The sequence below is a fragment of the Acinonyx jubatus genome, chromosome F2 (assembly GCF_027475565.1).
Source record: "Acinonyx jubatus isolate Ajub_Pintada_27869175 chromosome F2, VMU_Ajub_asm_v1.0, whole genome shotgun sequence".
Lineage (NCBI taxonomy): Eukaryota > Metazoa > Chordata > Mammalia > Carnivora > Felidae > Acinonyx > Acinonyx jubatus.
In genome coordinates this window covers 11,710,432-11,716,431 of record NC_069394.1, presented here as the reverse complement: position 1 = coordinate 11,716,431, position 6,000 = coordinate 11,710,432, and the positions used below count along the sequence as shown (strand labels likewise).

Sequence of the window (6,000 nt, the reverse complement as noted above, 5' to 3'; positions counted from 1 at the left end):
AATGCTGAGACTTCAGTAAACCTAAGTCAACCCCCCCTCCACCCCCAACATATAAACATATTTGAATATGGTCTTCCTAATGATATCCCCAAATTCTCTTCCTCTTGCCCCCCTCAACCTCCCTTCCCTCTTCTACACTTGTCATATCAGTTATGCTCTCTGTCAATTGCCAAGAAAAAAAAATCCACTGGAGCCACACATCTGGTGATTTGAGAAACCACACTGAAGACTCTGGGTGTCAGGGCAGAGAAACATCACTTCCCACCTCATGGGACTCTGCCACATTGTCGAGTCTATATCTCACCATGCTCTCTTCTAAAGCCTATAAGCCCACAACATGGCCCTCTCTGCCTTGCACAACCCCCTGGAAAGTACACCCATCACCTCAGTCCTGCTGCTTCTCTCCTGGATTATTGGGATTCAACATTTCCTCCACCACATCACATCCATGATACCGCATTTCCACAACTGACAAAAAAGGAAAAGGAAGACCATAAGATTGTCCTAAGAGTACAGATGTAAAAGCATAAACCCCAACAGACTTCAAAGCATGTTGGGAAAGAAAAGGACACACATGTACACACACAGAGGATCATATATATCTCTTATTCTTTTGCAGTAATGTGGCCGTAAGGAATGGTGTAACATACCCAAAAGTGCCAGGAGACTGTATAAGATCATCTGTGGTACAGGTGCTTGGGATGTAATCAGATCTTCTGTCTTTAGGTAGCATTTAACCACCAATCATTACATTCTCACGTGAGTCATTCACTACACAATTGTGGGTCTACGTGTTATACTCTTGTGTTATAATAAATCTTCAGCAAACTTTCAACCAGTGTTGTATAAAGCACCTTCATTTAAGAGTACCAAAAGATTTGTAAAACATGCAGTTCTGGTTTTCACAATATTTTGTGCTTAACAGGATTTGACTAATTTGCCGCAATAAAAATACAGAAATATTCTTAATAGTGCTGCTGATGTCACTATCCATTTGGCAATATCATTCCTAATCACTGCTGCTGATAACCTGAATCATCAGCACCTTATACCCAACTAGGAGCCTTTCACATCTCGCTTACACTTCACAGACCCCAAGCACTCTGCCATGAAAACTTACGCACATGATTTCAGTTAATCTCTCTTAATAGTCCAACTTTAAAAAGATTGGCAATATTGTTTATATTTTATAAACTGGAGAAACAGGGGCTGATGGCAGGCAAGAAGTTGTCCAAAGTCATGCAGATCTGGTTCAAGCCAAGTAAACCTGGCACAAAGATGATGTTCTTGCCACTACATCAAAGAAAAAATAAAAGTAAAAATTTTCAAAATGTGATTAGCAATGTGATAAACATCATCCTGTGGAAACCCAGGACATATTCAATTGTACGCTCAGCCTCCCCTAGTTTTGCAAGGGGACAATCAATCTACTTTAACTTGACCACAAAAATAGAAAAATCAACATTTCCTAATATCTGTGTTAGGGGCTGATGATAAGTGATTGTGCAACTAATAATACATAGATTTCATGTCCAATGTCTCAACTTATAGTTTGATTCAAATGAAAGACGATTCAGAAACATTTTGAAAAATATACATTAATGAGCTCTAGTGTTTGCATGAAGAATCAAAAAAGTCTCTTAAGAACCTAGTTTGGGGGTGCCTGGGTGGCTCAGTCGATTAAGCTTCCGACTTCAGCTCAGGTCATGATCTCACGGTTCGTGGATTTGAGCCCCACATCAGGCTGTGTGCTGATAGCCCAGAGCCTGGAGCCTGCTTCAGATTGTCTCTCTCTCCGTCTCTCTCTCTCTCTCTCTCTCTCTCTCTCTGCCCCTTCCCCACTTGCTCTCTCTCTCTCTCTTTCTGAAAAATAAACATTAGAAAAAAATTTTTTTTGAAATAACCTAGTTTGGAACCAAGTAAGTGCTTTGTGCTTTCCTGCTACATTTCATGTATTTCCTTTTTCGGGAGTATCATTGGCAGTTCCAAAAAACAAGTCATTTGGCTTGAAAAAAGCCAATAAAGAAAAGTCTCCAGAAATCAAAATCCCTGACATGGGTACATGACTCTATAGTTTACAAAGTCCTGTCAGGCCTTATCTTCATCTGTCACCCCCAACTCTCTATAAGGTGAAATGTACAGGAATTAATGATCTCTGATGTATCTTCATTGAATCAACAACATTAATTGCGAGCCTGTTGTTGTGTACCAGGTTCTTTGTTAAAGAACTAATCACACACAACCCCTACCCACATGGAGCTCGTAGTCTAGTCATTGCACGGATATTTTCACAAGTCAATATACAAATTAGAACCTGCATGTTGTGAAACAGCTAGCGCGCATCGAAACCAAGACTCAAATCCCCAGGCTTCTGTCTTCAAGATTTCCAATTGTGCCTACAGGGTCATTTAACTTAGAGCCTCTATTTCCTAATCTATAAAATGGAAGATGATGGTATCTACCATATCTGATTATGGTGAGGATTAAAAGAGAGGACACATATAAACATTCGGCACAGAGTAAGTGCTCAAGAAATGTTTGTTCTCTCCTTCTGCTCCTGCCCCCTTCTTTCAAGATTCAACTTTGGTGAGAAGGCCTGTGTACCCTAGCCCTCACCTGTCAGAGAACCTTCTCTCTGAACTGCAATCAATCTTGCTATCTATGCCACTCCTATAAGAATTTTAAAATAAGTTATTTTGATTGTTTACTTTTTTCTGATTATAATAGCCATATACTCTCATTACAGAAAAACATGTGATAATAATGATAAGGAAAAAAAAAAGGAAGGAATGAAGACAAAAATAAAGCAATTGCCTTAAACCCTGAGATTAACCACTCTAGGTATATGTATTTTATGCATTTACTTCCAGATCCTTCTCTAAGCATATTTTCATTAAAATCTTTATAACCATTTTATAATATGCTTTTCCACTGGATACTATACCATAAATAATTTTGTATTAAAATAAATACACTTTGCATTATTTATTTCATTCCATGCATAGCTGTGGGGCTATTCCATTGCATTCCATTCCATTCCATAGATACATTTTGTTAATCAGTCTTATACATTTGCACATTTATGTTGTTTACAACCAGTGTTGCCACGAATAGCCATCCTTATCACTTTTTTTTTTTTGCACATCCTTAATATTTCCTTAGTACCCACTCATCCCTCCTAACACAAAGCCTTGTCCTGATCACAATTTCCATTAACTTTGGGTCCATCTGTGTCTTATACTGCTTAAATTCTTCCCCAATGCCTAGAATGGGTCCTTGAAAATAGAAACTTCTCATTAAGCTTAGCCTGAAGAAACTGTCTATTCCACTTCCTTTGAAGTTTGTGGGTCAAGAGCTGTGCTGTTCCATATCATAGCCACCAGCCATGTGCATAACTATTTAATTTTTTTCATTAAAATTAAATAAAATTAAAATTTTAGTCACTCAGTCACACTTGTGACATTTCAAACACAGAATAGCCACATATCGTTGGTGCTGCCATATTGGACAGTCGCAGCTACAACACGTTTCCATGATCATAGAAAGTTCTATTGGGTAGCCCTGGTCTAGAGACATAATGACTATGAATTTGCTTTAAAAAAAAAAAAAACATAGATTAAAGCAGTCTCTCTCGCTCCCTCATCCAATTCTCTTCAAGACAGGACTCAAATGACTCAAAAACACAGACCCAAACCTCTGTTATGTCTGTTTACGGCTTTTGGTGGGACCCCCCCCCACCCTCAGGAGAAAGGCCAGCGTCTTCCTCACACTCTAATCAGCTGAATCCTGCTCCCCCCCCCCTTCTTCTCCTCCACCCACACTAAACAGTAGACATTTTCCTGCACCATCTCACACTTCTGTGCGGAAGCAAGTCATAATCACTGCCTTGGAAGACCCTTCCTTTCTTTCTGTGGTTGGCTAAATTCCATCTGTCCTTTAAGACTTGGTTTAAGCTCAGGCTTCCTCTGCCAAGCGTTTCTGGACACTTCAAGGCTCTACCGGGCTTCCTTCCGTTGGGCTCCATAGCACCCAAGACATATTTACAGGGGCACCTGGGTGGCTCCGTCAGTTGAGCATCTGACATCAGCACAGGTCATGATCTCAGGGACTCGTGAGTTTGAGCCCCACATCAGGCTCACTGCTGTCAGTGCAGAGCCCGCTTTGGATCCTCTGTCCCCCTCTCTCTCTGCTCCTTCCCACTCACGCATGCTCTCTCTCTCAAAAATAAATAAAAATAAAAATATAACAAGACATATTTACATTAAACAACAAAAGCTTAAGCCAGAGGACAGAGGACAGAGGACAGGACTTCCAGGCTGCAGTCAGAACTGTGTTCACATGGTCATACATTGTTGTAAAATTGGCGAAAATAATAAGATATTTTAACTGGAACCAGTTGGGAAACTCCTCCCATTATACTTTCTTTTATGGAAATAGAATTACTGAGGCTGCTAGAATTTCAGAATAGCTTTGGGAAGGGTAAATTGGGAATGTGTCCTTTAATCTGTGAAATAGAGAGATATTTTCTATCATTAAATAAGTCAGAAATGAAAGACTCTTTATATGAATATATATAAAGTTGCTTCTTTGTCATCTTTATATATTAAATAATGGAGAGAAAGCTCAGATAAAAAATAAATATGGAATAAAAGCAATATAAAGAGTAATAAAATCAATAGAAATTATCCTGACCTCAAGAAGTAAATTACCAAGAAAAAAAAAAATCAGACCATACCAAAAGTAGTAATTCACTAAGAGAGAGAAGAGAAACAATTTTAAATAGAGTAATGAATAGGCTCTCAGATAATTTGATAGCCCAAATAATGAAAGGGAGTGAATCTTATGAACCCGTTGTAAAAATATTTAAGTTTCTTGTTAATTTAACTGGCATTGACAAAGACAACAAAAAGTCATACTATGTAACTAGACAAGACATGGGGGACAAATCTGTTCATAATGCTGTTAAGGAAAAAAGAGTGTGGTAAACAGAATAATGGCTCCCCTCCTCCAAACGATATCTAATTTCCTGGAACTTACAAATACGTTACCTTGTAGGGCAAAAGGGTCTTTGCAGATGTGATTAAGGGCACAGACCTTGAGATGAAGAGATTATCCTGAATTATCTGGGTGGCCCCAAAATTCTATAGAATATTTTGGGCTTTCAAGATAATGAAAGGGGGCTAGACCTCACAACTAAGTAATGGGAGTGTCCTCTAGAAGCAGGAAAAGGCAAGGAAATGGATTTTCCCCTAGACCGTCCTGAAATGAACACAGCCCTGCTGATGCCATGATTTTCCTGCAATAATATCTGTATTGGACTTCTGACCTAAAGAATGACAAGATAATAAATTTGTGTGGTTTTAAGTCACATTGGTGTGGTTTTAAGTTTTAAGTTTATGGTAATTTGTTACAGCGGCACTAGAAAACTAATAAACACAGGCTTGAAGATTAGCCAGTGTATAAGAAGTGTCCTGAAATCTGATTGCTCATGTACAAAGAAAAGAGGAAGATTTTCCAAAATTTGATAAGAACCCCAGAAATTCACAAGACATTATTTATTAATAGTGGACTATGAAGTTGTAACTTATCTAAGCTACCAGCAGCTTTACGAATTTTTAGTGCAACCATGTTAGAAGACTGAATTATCTTTCCAATTTCATTACAGAAAATATCACAAAACCATTGCCATATAGAAGTAATAAAAAATATGTAGCCAAAAATTGGGGAAAATATTAAAGATGGATTAGGCATTTAATTAATAAAAATGTAGCTGCTGTCTTCCTTCTCAGATATTTGTGGAATGTCTCTATGTCACAGTTTGGGTTTTCCAGTTGCAAACCCTGCCTTAGGGCAAAGTAGTTCATTTGGGAGAAGACACCACCAAGGACCAGGACCTGCTTTATAGGCCTGTGACCCACGTGATCTCACAGGGCTTATGTTCTGAAGGGTCTTGCACTTGGTTTAACTGCTGTCGCCATCTCGAAACTTATAACAATTTTT

General features: G+C 38.6%; 1 long non-coding RNA gene across 1 annotated transcript in view; it reads right to left on the bottom strand.

The window, feature by feature from the left end:
* Positions 1–587: 587 nt before the first annotated feature.
* The window catches only part of LOC113600568 (uncharacterized), a 76,148-nt gene continuing 70,735 nt past the window's right edge, over positions 588–6,000 (bottom strand). Inside the window, exon 5 of the long non-coding RNA XR_008292513.1 lies at positions 588–1,293. This is a non-coding gene — a long non-coding RNA (uncharacterized LOC113600568). The remainder of the gene's footprint in view (positions 1,294–6,000) is intronic.